At 37.6% G+C, this 18,211-nt stretch overlaps 2 pseudogenes; one reads left to right on the top strand and one right to left on the bottom strand.

The window, feature by feature from the left end:
• LOC102852497 overlaps positions 1-1,309 on the bottom strand; it is a 39,861-nt pseudogene extending 38,552 nt beyond the window's left edge.
• A 154-nt stretch (positions 1,310-1,463) lies between these two features.
• On the top strand, positions 1,464-2,544 carry LOC102851686 (annotated as a pseudogene).
• The last annotated feature ends 15,667 nt before the right edge of the window (positions 2,545-18,211 follow it).

Here is an 18,211-nt window from a genome sequence, read left to right as displayed (position 1 = left end):
TCCATCTTATTTTTATACTTCCTGGATCATTCAACATTCTACCCAAACTATCTTTAAGTATTGCCACCCGTGGCTTGAATTTGTTTTTCAACTCCTTCAGCTTATGAAATGCTGAGAGAGTCCGGCCCTTTTGATTTTCTTAATCCAGCTCTCTTTCGTTTTGGGATTCTGGGACAGGGACAGAAGTGGAGCTTTCCTCATCTCCTCGCCTTGTTCAGGTACCCCATGGAAAGAAACAACACTTAGAGGGGGAAAAAAATTTTAATGGCATATTGCATTGGGCAAATCTGCTGCCAAGGGTCACTTTAAAGGGTTAAAAAGCAAGGATGTCATGTTAAAGACCAAGAGTTTTGGTGTTTTCAGTTGCTTCCTATGTATCTGAAAACTGAGCATTGAATAAGGAAGACCGAAGAAGCACTGGTGCCTTTGAATTACAGTGATGGAGGTTTTGAATATTCCATGGATTTCAGAAGAACAAATATATCCTGGAAGAAGTGTGCAGCCAGAGTTCTCCTTAAGAAGCCAAGGTGCTGGGACTTGTCTGACATCCTGTGGGCACTTTATCAAGAGGGGTGGTCCTTAATTATTTTTTTTAAAGTGGGCTGGTTCTTGGAAAGAAACAGCAGCATTGATAGAGAGCCAACAAAAGAAAGGAAGACCCTCAATGAGATGTGTTGACATAGTGATTGCAACAATGGACTGAAGCATCACAGAAATTGTGAGAATGGCACAGAGTCAGGCAGAGTTTCATTCTGTTGTACGTAGGGGTGCTGTGACTCAGACTCAACCTGTTGGTACCTAACAGTCCCAGTCTTTTTGAACAGCTTCCTGGGTGGGTTTTGGTTTGTAGCACCCGAATTATGGCCCTTGGAGAAATAGATTTTACCAGCTATAATAGATTTTGTTGGCAAAAATTATCCTATTTTAAAAACATTATACACATTTCAAAGGCTCTGATGGTACAACTCTAAAGTGCTTGCACCACGGTTCACAGTTGGCTCTTCAAAGATTGAACAGCTCTGCAGAAGAAAGATACTGCGATCAATTCCTGTTTGGTGCCGCTTCCTTACACCTTGGGTTGTACCTCCACAGGGCTATAGGGGCTGGGGAGCGCATCCCGCCCCCACCTCTACTCTCGCCCCACCCACACCACCCTCGCAGCCACTGCTGATTATCTCACCCTCTGAATCTCTGGCCTCGCTCATGGAGACAGGGACCCTGCAGGAGCGCAGCCTGCTGGGGGACCCAACACGTTCTAACCCGCGAACCTGCCGGCCTGGGCCTCATAGGCGCACACCAGTTTCCGCATCTGGCATGGGCGTTGTTGGTCCTAGTGGAGCCCATCTAGCAAGTCACACTACAGACCTCTAGATGCTGGTCTATGGGATTCAGCCAAGAATAAGTCCCCTATTCTTTCACCCATGAACTGTCCTCCAGCTGCTTTGCCAACATCCACAGTCATCATGTCTACTTTGCTCCTCAATCTGGATTTTGGGTAACCTCCTCCCAAAAAGGCCTTAAAGGGGAATTCCAAGCACCAGATTTTGTCCAGAAACAGCAGCTCTTGGAACAGAAAGGCTTACTGAAAAAGAAGCAGCAGGTGCCTAGAGTGCTCTCAGATTCAGCAAAGAAAGAAAAAACCCTGAAGGGAGATGGCACTGGGAGAGTTCCTCCACTCCCCCACAGAAGAAAGACAGCTGCCTCCAGCAGTGGGTCAGAACAATCCCTGGACAAGACAACGGCAGTGGCCTGGCTGACCACTGCTCCTTCAAAAAAAGGTCATTCTGTTGCCACTAAAGTAGATTTTCTGGGGGAATCCCAGAGTGCCCTTCCAAATATTAAGAGCCACAAAACCTCCCAGAAAGGGGGGTGGGGGTGGGGAAGGGTCCCAGAAGGGAAAAAAAAAGGTCCCAGAAGAAACCCTCTCAAAAGAATGTCTCACAAAACTCCACTCTTGTGCACTCAGAGAACAGCTCTGGCGTATCCCAAGAGATGCCCACGAAGATGGTGGCAGTTGACTGTGAGGTGGCAGGCACAGGGCCCAACAGACATGTCAGTTCCTTGGCTTGATATAGCATTGTCAACTATATTGATAATGTGCTCTATGATGAATACATTCGTTCCCCCCCCCACCCCCGCCATCACATTGTGGACTACCGGACCAGGTGGAATGGTATCTGAAAGCAACACATGGTGAATGCTACACTCTTCAAACATTGCTCGGAGGCAGATCTTGAAGATACTCACAGGGAAGCTCGTGATAGGGCATGGCATCAACAATGACTTCAAAGCCATGCAGTACATTTACCCCAAGTCCCTCACTCAAGACACCTTCCATATCCTCCCCTCAACAAGAAGGCAGACTTTCCAGAGAATGCTACCATGTCCCTGAAGTATCTCACCCAGAAGCTGCTGAACTGCGACATTCAGGTTAGGGACAGTGGACATTCCTCCATGGACGATCCTCAGGCCACCGCGGAACTGTACGAGTTGGTTGAAGTAGAATAGGAACAGCACCTGGCGCAGAATCCCCCAAAGGACTAGCCAGTGGTCTGGGCACTGGGCACGTGGGGAGGCAGAATCAGCACCCAAGCAAGACAGGAAATGGACCAATGGACAGTTCCACTGGCTTGACACCACGGGGAGCTAGGCAGGTTCCCTGCAGCTAATACCCAATGAAATTTCACCTCAGGTATTGTTTTGTGTCTGGTTAAATCTCCCATGGAAGTGGGAATCCCTCCATATGAGAACCCAGCCTCATATAGTTTACCACGTAAATGGTGCTAACATCCGGTCCCTGGATACTTAGCTCAGTCAGGCATTTTGACTCAGGGTGCAGGAACTACCAGAAATGTTATTTCCCCAGTTGCCTTATCATTAGGGTGGCCATAAGTCCTAGTTTATGCCTTCTGTCCTCCTACTGGAGGAAAACAGCTCAACAGCACCTAACAACAATTAACAGGACACTCTTACTCTCTCAGAAGTGCCCTGGTTGGTGAGAAATTGTAAGGTGACATTACAAATCACAGATTCTGCCTTTATCACGGAATCTCCATCTGGCCCGTGTATGGATATAGCCTGTTCTTCCCACAATGACTTCCAGAGAAACCATCCCTGTGGCATTTTACGTCTCTTCAGGGATCTGCGCAGTAGACGTAAGAAAGCATAGCTTAGAAACCCAACTTTTCTAATTTAGGAAAGCATTTTCTTTCTTAAGGATTTATTTAATTCTGGTCCCTCTTCGAGGTTAAAAAAAGAAGTTTAAGTGTTTTTATGATTTTTAATCTTTCTCTTTGCTGAACCATGCCCCTGAAGCCACAAATTATCCCTTTGATAAATTTTATAATAAAGGGGGGGGGAAGACAAGAAAGATATAGCAATCTGCTTCCATAAAATTATATTCAAGATATCCTCCCTACAGGGCAGTTCTGCTTTGTCAGATGGGGACACTATGAGTCAGAATTGACTCAAAGGCACCTAACACCAACATCACATTCCCCAGAAAAACTAATTCTTTACTTTAGAAGTTTTCAGATCCACTTTCCAAAACAACAAATCCATGTATATTTAAGATCTCAGAACAAATATGAGAAATATAGGCCTCTGAAGACCCCAAACCACTGCTCTAAATACCTTTGTCTAGTCACAATATTTCTGACCATTTCACAAAAACCCTGAAAGTCAAGGAAGGACTAATCTAAGAGACAGTAAAGATTCTTTTGTCCAAAGAGATGCATTTATTAACCCACTTACCACTGATGGTCCAAGTCTACCTAATGAATCCTTGAAAACCCTCACTTAATACCTGAAGGGAAAGTCACTGCTTTCACTGAAACACCGACGGAATGGTGTGTGGCTTGTAATCAATATGATAAGTATTAATTCAATATCAAATTGTTAATTTATCCCAGAAACCAAAGTATGATATAAATGATGTCATATCACACCATGAATAATAGAGTTGATCAGACTTTGGTCCACACTTTGAGAATCTCTAGTAGAATTGATTCTGTTGTTGAACTGCCTCCATCTGGGAAGAATCTCATAATCAGTTAATCTTTCTGTTCAAAGCAGCACTGATTAAAACAGGAAAACACTGTTTTGTAAAAGGTCAACTTCACTCAAAGAGAGCATCTTCAGAGCTAAAGGTAAAAGCAAATTTTGACTTGTGAAAATGTTTCAGGCAAAAACTCCTTTTGGTTTTAAGATGAAAGGATCTTTTCATCTCATAAGTTATTTATCCTTATAATCTCTATAATTCTGGAATACTTAACTTTGTGTCAAGACTTTCCCTAGAAGCCTTTTCACAATTTGTTTCCTTTCTTCCTCATAATAATCCAGCGTTGTTGTTGTTTTTGTTGTTAGGTGCTGTTGAGTCAAATATGACTCAGAGCAACCCTGTGAAGAGCAGATCTGGAACCTGTCCTCTCCTGCGCCATCTTCACACTTCCTGACATACTAGAGTTCATTACAGCAGTCACTGTGCCAGTCCACCCGGTGGAGGGTCTTACGCTTCCTTGCTGACCCTCCATCCTTCCAAGGAATAGTCCCTCCTAGCAACACGCCCAAAGTATGTGAGGAGAAGCCTTATCATCTTTGCCTCTAAAGAGCACTCTGGCTGCACTCTCTCCAAGACTCTTCTTGGTCTAGGTATAGGTTTGACATGAGAACAATCAAGTATTCTGGGATTCATTTCAATGTTAGTCATAATTTGTTGCCATTAACACTGTCAAATGTCTTTGCATAATTGATGAAGTACAAACAGGCGTCTTTCTGGTACTATCTACTTTCAGCAGAGATCCATATGACATCAGCAATGACATCCCAAGTGCCACAGCCTAGTCTAAATCTGGCTAGTATTTCTGGCAGTTTCTATTGATGTACTGTTCCAGTCATTCTTTTTTATAAGATTCTTTTTTATAGTAAGATTTTGCTTGCATGTGATGGTAATGATAATTACTATGACAATTTTGTAAATATGTTATAATTTGGTAATTTCCACATTCTCTTGGATCACCTTTCTTGGGAATGGGAACAAATATGATCTCTTCCAGTCAATCAGGTAGCTATCCTCCAGATTTCTTGGCACAACCTGGTAAGTACCTCTAGGTCTGTAACCTTTAAAAAAAAAGTAATTTGTATTACATCAACTCCTGGGCTTTGGTTTTTGCCAGTACAGATCACATTAACAGTACTTCATAATTCCACACAGACAATGTTGTATATCCTACTTTACTGATAGCAAGTGGAGTCCTTATAGCTTGCAAGTAGTCATGTATAGTGCATCTCTTAGTATTTCCAGTCAGGAGGAAAGAAGAGAAAGATATGTGGAAACAATCACTCCAGAGTACTAATGGACCTCATCAAGTTCATCTTCTATGATGGTGAAATCTACAGCACTAGATGGTACCCAATTAGAACTACCGATAATCCCAATTATCCCCTCTCTTAAAGGGATCACAGTAGAAGGTCTTATATAGAGTGGGGGAGAACAAAACTGAAAAACATAAAAACAGTCACATTTACTAGTCTGTTAGAGATTAGTAGATCCTCTAAGGCTACGATGTTTGATTACTCTTCAAACCTGGAATAAAACTCACTGCTGTGGCTCAGCTTTCTATCAAATGATGGCCAAGCCTAGAAGATGATCAGTAACACCAGGGAGGGACTCTCCACTTGGGATAATCAACACCATAAGATCAAAAGGGCAGCATTTACCAATGGATAAAGCTCAGAAAGTATGAAGGGTTATAATAGAAAAATGAATAGAAATGAGAATCACAGCGAGAAAGTGAGAAAAGTATGATTACATTGTCGTTGTTAAGTGCCATTGAGTCATTTACAACACATACCAACCATAGGAAAAACAAATCTGAAACTGTCCCTACCTTGCATCATCCTCACAATTTCCCTCATGCTCAAACATGTTATTGTTGTCATTGCACCAATCCATCCCATTGAGGGTTTCATCTCTTTCACCAACCTGCCAGTATTATGTCTATTTCTAAGGACTAGCCCCTTCTAACAACAAACCCAAAGTGAAATCTTCACCATCTTCCTCTAAGATAAACCTGTTTGTTCTTTAGCCAGTCCATGGTATATCCAGTATTTCTATTCAACGCCACAATTCAAAGACATTAATTCTTCTACAGTCTTCCTTATTCAGATACATCCAAAGCAGTTGAAAATACCAAGCATATGAAGCAATTAAAATTCCTTGGTGACCCAAGAGATTGTTAAAATTGTAAAAAATATCACTGATGTTGTTGTTGTTGTTGTTGTTGTTGTTGTTGAGTACCTTAGAGTCAGAACTGGCCCATAGCTGACCCTCCGGAGGATTTTCAGAGGCAGTTAATCGCATGGGAGATCATTGATATTACATGCAATAAAATCTTGCTGAAGATTATTTTTAAAAATCTGAATCAGGAAACTGGCAGGAAACTGTTAGAAATTAAAGCTAGATTAAGAAGAAGCTATGGTTTGAGGGATATCAGAGCTGATGTCAGATGGATCTTGACTGAAAGCAGAAAATAACAAAAAGATGTTTATTTGTGGTTTATTAATTATGCAAGGACATAAGACTGTGTGGATCATAGCAAATTATGAATACAGTTGAGAATAATGGGAATCGCAGAACACTCATAAAAATCTTACCTGTTAGAGATCAAGAAGCGGTACAGATAGAATAAAGGAGTACTAAAGGGTAGAATTATTAGTATTGTAATAAATGTAGTAAAACAAAATGCATATGAATAGTTTCATGGATAACAATTTTCTTTGTATACTTACACTCTAATTTCAACAAAAAATAGTAATACCTCTTGTAAACATCCGTTAATAATTGGAACATAGAATGTATGAAGCATGAATATAAAAAAATTAGAAGTTGTCAAAATAAAATGGAATGTATAAAGGTCAACATTCTAAGAATTAGAGGACTAAGATACACTAGCATTGGCCACTTTGAATCAGACAGTCATATGATCTACTATACTGAAAATGAAAATTCAAAGAAGAATGATGTTGCATTCATAGTCAAAAGATTATTTCAAGATCTATCCTGAAGTGCAACGCTGTCAGTGATAGAATACTTTCCAAATATGTACAAGGAAGACCTGTTAATACAACTGTTCTTCAAATACACATATCAACAGCTAAACCAAAGATGAGGTAATTGAGGAATTCTACAAGCTTTTGCAGTCTGAAAGTGACAAAACATGCAGTCAAGATGCATTAATAAAAAAAAGATGCGTTAATAATACTTGATTTGAATGAAAAGTTGGAAACAAAGTAGAAGGAATGATAGTTGGAAATTATGGACTTAGTGACAGAAATGGGGCTGGAGATCAAATTATTTAAGTTTGTACATTCAGTGATTTATTAATCACAAATATCTTTTTTAAAAAATCACAGTGACTATGAATCTCACCTGATGGTCTGCATATGAATCAGACTGACTGCATCTGTGGAAAGAGTCACTGGAGAAGCTCAATATCAGCCAGTCAAAACCAGGCCAAGCACTGACTGTCGAACATCAATTATTCATGGGCAAGTTCAAACTGAAGTTAAAGAAAATTAAAGCAATTCCACAAGAGCCAAAATATTACCTTAAGTTTATCCCACCTGAATTTAAAAAGCATCTTAGGCACTGAACACTAAGGGTCAAAGATCATTTGAACTGTGAGATGACATTAAAGATATCATTCATGACGAGAACCAAAGGTCAATACAAAGACAAAGGAGAAAAAAATAGAAAAATGCATCTTTCTAGTCAGAAGACACTCCAACAATGAATTGCACTAGGGTATCAAGGAACCAAAAGAAAGGAAAGATCTGGAGAATACAAAGCAAAGTATTATAATGAAATATGTGAAGAACTGCAGTTGGAGAATACAAAAAGAATAACTCACTCAGCATTTCTCAGACTCAAAGAAATAAAAACAAAATCAAGCCTCAAGTAGCAATACTGAGAGATACTGCAGGCAAAATCTTGAATGAGGCAGGAAGCCTCAAAAAAAAAGGTGGAGGCAAGTGGTGGAATAGATGTACAAAAAAGATTTTGTCAACCCTGATATATTTTAGGAAATATCACATAATAAAAAGCCTATAATGATGAAGGAACAAGTTCACTGTGCACTGAAGAAACTGGCAAAAATAAAAGGCCTCAAGAATTTATGGGCTACCAATTGACATGTTCCAAATCACTGAAGCAAACCTTGACATGCTTACCAGTCTGTACCAGAAAATTCAGAAGACCTAACCAACTGATTGGAGGAGATCTGTTATTTGTTCACATTTCCAAGAAGGTGATCCAAGAGAATGTAGACATTATCAATCAATATCATAAATATCACATATAAGCAAAATATTATTGAAGATTAACCAGAAATATTTAGAACTGCAATTGATAGAGAACTTCCAGAAGTTCAGGCTGGGTTTAGAAGAAGTCATGGCATCAAGGACATGATTGTTGATGGGCAGCATCTGATATAAAAGCAGCATCTTGACTGAGAGTAGAGAGTACCAGAGGGAAGTCTATTTCTATTTTGTTTGACTGTACAATGGTATTTGAACATGTGTAAATCATAACAATGGCTAGCCCACAGAAGAATGGGAATTCCTGAACATACCTAGAACAAGAACTATTGTCCAAACAGCAAGGGAACACTGCATGGTTTAAAGTTGGGAAAAGTGTGTATCAGGGGCTTATCCTCTCTCCATGTCTATTCAGTCTCTATCCTGTGCAAATAATTCAAGAAGCCAAACTTTATGAAGAAGAGTATAGCATCAGGATTGGAGGAGAGCTCGTCAACAACCTGCGTTACAGAGATGACAACCTTGCTTGCTGAAAGTGAAGTGAATCTGAAGTACTTGCTACAGAGGGATAAGTAATGCAGCCTTCAATATGGATTACATCTCAATATCAAGTAAACAAAATCCTCACCACTGGAATAAGAGGTAATATTGTGATAGATGGAGAAAAGATTGAAATTGTCAATGATTTTATCTTGCTTACATCCACAGTCAATATACACTTGGTACCAGCAGTCAGGAGATGGGGAGATATAGAGTTGGCAATGTCTTCTGTCAGGGATTTCTCAAAAGTCCTAAGAACCCTGAACTCTGAAGAAGAGTCCTTTTAAAAACTAAGGTGCACTGGATACAAGTCACAGTCTTTCTAATCACCTGCTATGTATTTGAGAGCTGGACAATGAATAAGGGTAACAAGAGAAGAATTGATGCATTTGAGTTGGAGAAGAGTACTGAATATCCCATGGACTTCCAAAAGAATGAGCAGGTATGACTTAAAGAAAGTATAACCAGAATATTCCTTGGGGACAAAGATAGTGAAGCTTTGGATCATGTATTTTGGACATGTTGCTAGAAGAGGTGATTCCTTGGAAAGGGACATTATGCCTGGAAAGATAAGAGGGAAAGCAAAAGAGAGGAACACCCTCAATGAGATGGACTGATATAGTGGCTGAGGCAATGGACTCAAAATTGTCTAGGATTATAAGGATGGTGCAGGACAGGACAGAGTTCAGATCTGTTGTTCATAGGGTTGCTCTGAGTTGTACTCAACTCAATGGCACTAAATAATAACAACAACTTGTTTCTACTGGACACAAGAAAAAAATTTATTATCTCATTGGGTTCTTATAAGACTAGGAAACATTCTTATTTTTCCTTTTGAAAATAAAAAACTGAAGCTACAGGAAAAGCAAATTTTGCGTTGTGAAAATGTTACAACCAAAACTATTTTTTTGTTTTAAGATGAAAAAATCTTTTTCTCTCATAAGTTATTTTTCCTTATAATTTCTAGAATTAGAGAGTACTTACTAAGAACTTTTTGTTTGTGCTGACTAAAACTAAGAGAAGGAAGCTGATGAATATCCCTCAAGAAATGTTAGAAACACAATTCAATTTTCAATCTTCTAACTTTCAGTGCAGCTACTCTGTTATAGCACCCTACAGTCGACCTTTTGTTTTCAGAGTCTTTTCTGATATTCCCTATCTTTTCTCTTATTTTGGTCTTTTCTTTCTCCCGTCTTTCCAATAACCCCTTGATTTCTCCAGGAATGATGTCTTTGATTTCTCCAGGAATGATGTCTTTGATGTCATCCTACAGCTCATCTGGTCTTAGATTATTAGTTTTCAATGCCTCTTACCAATTTTTGACATGATTTTTAAATTCAAGTGGGATAGATTCAAGGTTGTAATGTGGTCATGAGAACTTGCTTTCATTTTCGTCAACTTCAATTTGAACGTGCACATCAATAATGAATGCTCTGTTCTGCAGTAAGCACCTGGCCTGCTTTTGACTGCTGATATTGAGCTTCTTCAGTGACTCCACAGATCCAGTCAGTCTGATTCCTATGCAGACCATCAGGTGAGGTTCATGTGTATAGTCACCATCTGTGTTTTTTAAAAATGTATTTGTGATTAATAAATCATTGAATATACAAATTTCAAGCATTTTGTCTCCAGCCTCATTTCTGTCACCATGTCCATAATTTCTGACTGTCATTCCTTCTACTTTATTTCCAACTTTTTCATTCGAGTTTTCAAGTATTATTAATGCATCTTGACTGCATGTTTTATCACTTTCAGACTGCAGAAGTTCATAGAATTCCTCCATTACTTCATCTTTTTTTGTTTGTCTCAATAAAATTTTTATTTTAGACTGATTTACTTACAAAGTTGGTATACCTTGATTTTAATACCAGATCTATCCCATTTCCTTTATCCACCTTTCCCACCACCTGTCAAACTGTGTGGCCCGATGATTAGCCACTCCTGCCCCCTGCCCATCCTCACCCTTCTGCTCCTACCCTCCCCGCCTTGGATCCTCATACATGTTTTACTAGTTATCTTTCTATTTCTACAATAATAGCCTTATACAGTATTTGTCCTTGTGGAACTGAGTTAGTTTACTTAGGATACTGCTCTCCAGTGCCTCCCAAATTAGGTAGTAAATTTCAAAATCATTGCTCCTGTATGCTGCATAGTATTCTATCATGTGAATATACCATACTTTCTCAATCCATTCGTCAATTACTTCATCTTTGATTTAGCTGTTGTTACATATATTTGAAGAGCAATTGTACTAACAGGTCTTCCTTGTCCATATATGTACAGTATTCTATCACTGACAGCATTGCACTTCAGAATAGATCTTGCAATGCCCTTTTTAAACTATGAATGCAACACTGTTCTTATTTAATTTTTTATTCCTGGTATAATAGAGAATATTGATAATCTGATTCAAAGTAGCAAATTCCAGTCCATGTCAGCTCACAAACACCCACCTTCCAAATGGAAGAGAGACTGAAGTAAATACATGAATAGAAAATTGCAAAGAGCAGGCAGAGAATACAAAATAAAGTGTTAACATGGAAAGTGCAAAGAACTGGAGTTGGAGAATAAAAAATGAGGAACTCACTTGACATTTCTCAAACTGAAAGAACTGAAAAATAATTCAAGCCTCAAGTTGCAATGCTGACAGATGCTATGGGCAAAATCTTGCATGATCCAGGAAGCATCAAAAGAAAATGAAGAGAATAAACAGGGTCACCATTCCCAAAAGAATTGATCAAAACTAAAATCTTTCAGGAAGTAGCGTATGATAAACAGCCAACGGTGATGTGGGAAGAAGTTCAAACTTTATTGAAGGCACTAGCAAAAAATAAGATTCCAGAAATCAATGAGATACCAATTAATACATTTCAACTAACAGATGCAGCCGTGAATGTGCTCTCCAGTCTGTGCCTCTTTTCCAAAGACTGGCCCCTCCTGAAAACATGTCCGAAGTATGTGAATGAAGTTTCACCATCTTGCTTCTAAGAAGTATTCTGGTTACACTCTGTCAAGAAAGATTTGCTTGTTTTTTTGACATTCCATGGTATATTCAATACACTTCATCAAAACCGTAGTTCAAAGGTATTTATTCTTCTTGAATATTCTTTATTCATTGTTCATCTTTCAGGTGTATGAGAAACTACGGAAAATGCCATGGCTTGGATCAGGTAACTTGGGTTTTTTTTTTAATATATTAAATTATAATTTAATAAATATACTATGTTCAAACATTTAGAGCTCCTGTATGGAAACAATGCTTTTAACCAAATAATAACACTGAAATGCAGTTGGAAAAAATTATAATATATAATACATAATATATCAAGAGCTAACTGGGTGGGGAGGCCATTGTTATTGAGTCAATTCCAGTGAGAGATATACACAAAATCCCTTAACAAAGAACTGAACAGGTAAGATATTAAAACACGTCTCACAAAGATTAAACGTATTTTTTTTCTTAGACACTGGCACCGTCAAGTTGGGTATGACTCATAACAACCCTATGAACAACAGATCTGACCCCTGCCCTCTCCTGTGCCATTCTCGCAATCTCTGACACTCTTGAACCCCTGGTGCAGTCACTGTGTCAATTCATTTGGTTAAGAGTCTTCCTCTCTATCATTGGCATTTTCAAGCATGATGTTCCTCTCCAAGGAATAGTCTCCCCAAGCAACATGCCCAAAGTGTTTGAACCAAAGCTTTATCACCTTTGTCTCCTAGGAGCACTCTAGTTGTACTTTCTCCAAGACATATTTGTTTGTTAATTTGGAAGCCCATGGGATATTCAGTACTCTTTAAAAAAATACCTGTTTATTGAAAAAGTTCTTATACATTCTTTTCACACTGGATCTTTCCCATTTCCTTCACCACCACCCATCAAATTATGTGAGCCTATGAGTGGCCACCCTCTACGCCCTCTTCCCCTCTTCTTGGATCCTCATACTCATTATACAATAATGGTTTTTATACAGTATTTGTCCTTATGAGACTGAGTTAGTTCACTCAGCATAATGCTCTCCAGTCTTTTGTGTTCTTCATAGTATTCCATTATGTGAATGTACCATAGTTTCTCAATCCATTCTATTGTAGTTGGGCATTTTAGTTGTTTCCACATTCTTGTGATGGTGTATGGGGCTGCTACAAACATTGGTGTACAAGCCTCCATTTGTGCCTCAATTTTCATTCTCTCTGTGTATACCAAGCAGTGAAATAGCTGGGTCTTATGCAATTTCTTTGTTCAGCTCTCTGAGAAAAACATCAAACTGCCTTCCAGAATCTTTGTATTATTGTATAATCCCATCAACAATGTGTAAGAGTTCCTACCTCATCACACCCTCTCCAACATTTATTACTTGCTCTCCTGTTAAACTTTACCACTGCCACTGGAGCGAGATGGCTTCTCATTGTGGTTTTTATTTTCATCTCTCTTATTGCCAGTGATTTTTAATATTTCTACATGTGTCTGTTGGCCATCTAAATATCTTCCTCTGTGACAATTCTTTCCATATATTTTGCCCATTTCGTAATTGTGTTATCAGTCTTCTTGTGGAGGCTCTGTAGGATTCTGTAAATTATTGATATGAGACCCTTGTCTGCTGCCACTATGGGTATTGATGGTGGATCCAAGTAAAGTTAAATTATTGACAACTTTAATCTTTTCTCCATCCATCATGATATTGCCTATTGGTCCAGTGATGAGAATTTTTATTTTCTTGATATTGAGATGTAATCCATATTGAAGGCTATACTCTTTGAACTTTGACAATAGTGTTTCAAGTCTTCTTCACTTTAGCAAGCAAGATTATGTCACTTGCATAACACAGGTTATGGATGAGTCTTCCTCCTATGCTGGTGCCACATTCTTCTTCATATAATCCAACTTCTCAAATTAGTTGTTCAGCTTGCTGTTGCTGTTGTTAAGTGCCATCAAGTCATAGATGACTCATAGCGACCATACAAATGAAAGACTTGAATACTTGTATAACTTTTATCATTTATCCAGGTTCATAGAGTTTCCAGAGGCAAGCTATTTTGGAAGTATATGCCACTCCTGTTTCCAGACATGTTTTTAATCAATGAGCTCCACCAAACACTGTCCATCATGGGTAACCATAATACATTTGACACATCAGTGTCACAGTGTTCAGCATCACAGCAACCATGAGTTACCTCTGTACAGCAAATGGACAGACTAGTGCTATACAACCTAGAAGAATGTTTGACCAAAAACAATTATAGATTGAATGAAAAGCTACAACCCTGATGCACACACTTCCTGATTTGAAACCATGCAATGTCCCTTTGTTTTGTTTGACATCTACCTTTTAAGCTATATAGAAGTTTGACATGAGCACAAATGTTCTCGGATTTCCATTCTTCGCAATGTTATCCATTATTTGTTATTATCCAATAAGTCAAATAACTTATTATATAATAAATAATAATACATAATTAATAAAACACAAGTAGAGCTCTTTCTGGTATTCTCTGACATCATAAATTACATCTTTCATTCCTACAGCCTCTTCTGAATCCAGCTTGAATTTCTGTGCTTTGGTCCAGCTGTCTTCATAATCTTTAGCAAGATTTTACTTGCATGTGATATTAAAGATAAATGATACAAAATATCATCTGAAAGATCATGTTAAAACAGTCCCTGTTTATAATAAGTAAATTAAAATAATAATGGGTTATTTATAAAGGTTCAGTTCCATATGTTTATTTTTGAGAACATGTAAATTAGCTGGCTGTAGATAGATGTAATGTTTTGATAAAATATTACATTCAACTTGATGTTTTCAAGGCCCAGAGGTATGAAAGAAGATCATGTCTACATCTCATTAGATTAAAAAGTCCTTTCAACCTCTTCCTATCATAATCTTTTCTTGTGGACATATATTTTCCTCAAAATCTGTATCACACAATCTCTTGCTTTAAGTTACCTATTTCATTTTATACTGCATATTGAAAAACATGTCTACCCAGTACAATTACTAAATCTTAGAATGTAAAGATCTTTTCTCCCTTCTAGTTTTGTGTCTGCCAGAAGATTAGAACTCTCATGTGTGTAAGTACTAAAATCTAAAAAAGACAAATTAAGTAAATTCCAACTGATGATGACTCCATGTGTCTCAGAATAAAACTCCTCATTAGGGTTTTCAAGGTTGACCTTCCAGGAGTTTAGGTACCTCTGAGGGAGTTCAAAACTCCAACACTCAGATGGTAACTAAGTACTTAAACATTTGTGCTACCCAGGAATTCTACTACAACCTAAAGTGCACTTTTAATATTGATAACCATGCCATGAAAATACTAGTATTAAAAAAAATAATAAAATACTAGTATTTTAAGGAAAACCTAACCTTATAGGTCACATTGTACTGAGAATATTATAGAATTATATGCATTTGCCATTTGATCTGTGTACAGCTACATAATAAAGAGGTATGTTTAAGACCATATTCCTAGATTTGTGTAGGTAATATTAACTCAAAACCTAGTGCTAAATTGTTAAATCCTAGACATTAAAGAGTCCCTCCAGGTAATTTATTCCTTCGGAAACCCAATGGAAACTCAGTTGTAAGTTGAAACAACTTGATGGCAATAAATTTAATGGATTTTTTTGGAAGTTTTGTTGTTTTGGGCAGATTTTTTGAGAAAGAGAAAGGGAGTTGATTACTTAATAACTTGGTATTTTTTACTATTGAATATAAATCAATGATTATAAGAGATCTTTTCTGAGAGGAAAAAAGGTACATTGTGGACCTTTTGACCTGATAATTTTAATAAAACAAGCCTATAAATCTGTATTAATATTTTTAGAAAAAAATGGAACTACTTCTATCAGTTACTTAATGAACTTTACGTATCTTTTCCTTTGTTTTAGTAGATGACAAAAATAAACACAGTAGTTCATGTTTGATAAAATTATTACCTATCACTAGATGGTCTTTAGGAAACTTCGGTGATGTAGGAGTTTACACTGCTCACACGAAGACCACACAAAGGCCACAACTCTCTGGTGGTTCAAATCCACTAGCAGCTCCTAAGGGGAAACATGGGAAATCTCCAATGTAATTTACAGGTATGGAAACACAAAAGAAGGTCAGCTATGAGTCTGTTCCAATTCAATAACAATAAGTATATTTGAGAGAAAAACTTTTGCTACTGCCTTTATCAAACTTCCGATGACTTACACCTCAAATTTATGAGCAGCAGTATCTAAGAATATATAAAATAATTGACAAAATATAAAGATTGGTGCTCAGAGACAACTAGCAAAAAATACTGCTCATCGCTATTTATCATCCAATGAATAAATAATAAATCCTGGTCTTTATCTTCTCTAGAAATATGTCCACATTGTCTATCTCAGCCTGAGTAAAAGGCTATGTCCCAGGAAACAAAACTTACCGACTTGGGCTAAGTATCCTGAAAAATTAGAAAGCTATTGCTTCTAATCACAATCATTAGCACAAATAATCATTTTTAAGTTAATCCACAATTATACTTCTTAACTCGTCTCTCTCACTCACTAGTACTCATTAGGTTGACTGCATTTATTACTATGATCTAGAGATGCAAGTAGAGGAAACGAGAACTTCTGCTACACTAGGACAAATTCTGTCTCGTCACAACAAAATAGCCTGCAAGTTAGTCCAGGAAAGTGATCCCAATACCTCAACACTTCATTTGCAGCACTGAGCTGAAGAACACCACCAGATTCTGCTACTTGTTAAAATGAACACTTACAATCAAAGAACAGTGGTTGGAAAAGATTGGCAGCAATTTTGAGAAATTACAGAGAGAATATAGTTTATTCCAAGGTAATCAGCCTTGAATTTAGCTTTAAATACTTGGATCACAGGTAAAGAGTGGATATACAATGAATACTGCATTGGAACATATGAGGGAAAGAAGTATTTAAAATAAATATATGATTAGGCATTATATTTGTGGCAACAGTTAAGAATAAGAGATGCATTGCAAAGTGCACTGAGGGAGGGGGAAGAAATAAAGGGGGAGGGAGGAAAATGTGCAACAATAAATGAATGAAAATCCAACTTTTCTGTAAACTTTAGTTAAAATCACAATTAAAAAAATAATATTAAAAAGATAAAAAAAGTCAGTTTAAGTGATTAAAGACTGGTAAGGCACTGCATTTAGACTCTAGTCCTGACTGCAATCTTGTTATTTTAAACAAGTAGCTGAAACTTTCTGGGCTTTGTTGTTTCATCATTCAAAAGATGACAAGAGTCATTGTTGTCGCTAGATGCTTGTGAGTTGGCTCTAACCCCCAGAAATATGAGCACAGAACAAAGCCCCACCTGATCCAGAGTCAACCTCACAATCTCTATTGTATTCAAAACCACTCTTTCAGTCATTGTGTTAGTCCAGCACTTTGAAGGTCTTCCTCTTCTCCAGGCCTCTGTTTTTCAAAGAATAAAATCTTTTCCCAAAGACTGATTCATTCCTCCTGAAAACATGCCCAAAATACGTGAAACAAAGTCTCATTATCTTTGCTTGCAAGGAATTTTCTGGCTGAACTAATTCCAAGACAGATTTGTTTATTCTTTTGTCAGTCCATTTAATATTAAATGTTAGCACTAGAACTCAAAGGCATCTTTTCTTCAGTTGTCCATATCCTACTTCTACGTGCCTATACAGCAATTGAAAATAACAAAGCTTGGGTCAGGAGTACCCGATGAGACTGAAGAACCATCTAAAGTAACTGATTAAATAGAAAAATAAAGCCCTCTTTTTATCTAAAGGATTCACCAACCCCATGGATTCCATCGAACCTTTTGTAGAAACTTTTGTACTATTGAATTCTGTAATTTTTTATATATATCTACTTTATATTATTACTATACATCATTTATCTTTTTACATATTTTAATGTTTTGCATTACATTTATATGTATATAAATACACATACATGTGTGTATATATGTATGTATGTATGTAAAATATTTTTGTGTACATATTATGTTGTTGTGAAAAGATTGAAATTAAAATAGTCCCTATAGTTCTCAGCTGAATTAAACTCAAGTTTCTATAGTTCTCAGCTAAGTTAATTTAAAAGCCCCACACCCAGGTATCCAGGGCAACAGTATTTCAAGAATAGCTAGCAGAAAGGCAGAGCAAACAAGCAAAGATTGTTTCTCAACTGATAACCCATGTGCCTTTGTTTCCCGACTGATAACCAATGTATCTTGTGCTTTTCCACTGCCCTGGAGTTTGAACTCACTGTATACTTAAGAATTTATGACATCACCCTATAGTTAAAGATCTATCTAACTGCTACATGTGCTACGTGACTGCCGCAAGTGCTACTTGCAAAAATGCTGTG

This window comes from Elephantulus edwardii, unplaced genomic scaffold (genome assembly GCF_000299155.1).
Source record: "Elephantulus edwardii isolate Elephantulus edwardi_28Jun2011 unplaced genomic scaffold, EleEdw1.0 scaffold00388, whole genome shotgun sequence".
NCBI classification, from domain to species: domain Eukaryota; kingdom Metazoa; phylum Chordata; class Mammalia; order Macroscelidea; family Macroscelididae; genus Elephantulus; species Elephantulus edwardii.
The sequence above is the reverse complement of the archived record's forward strand: the minus strand, read 5'-3'. Positions and strand labels throughout refer to the sequence as shown.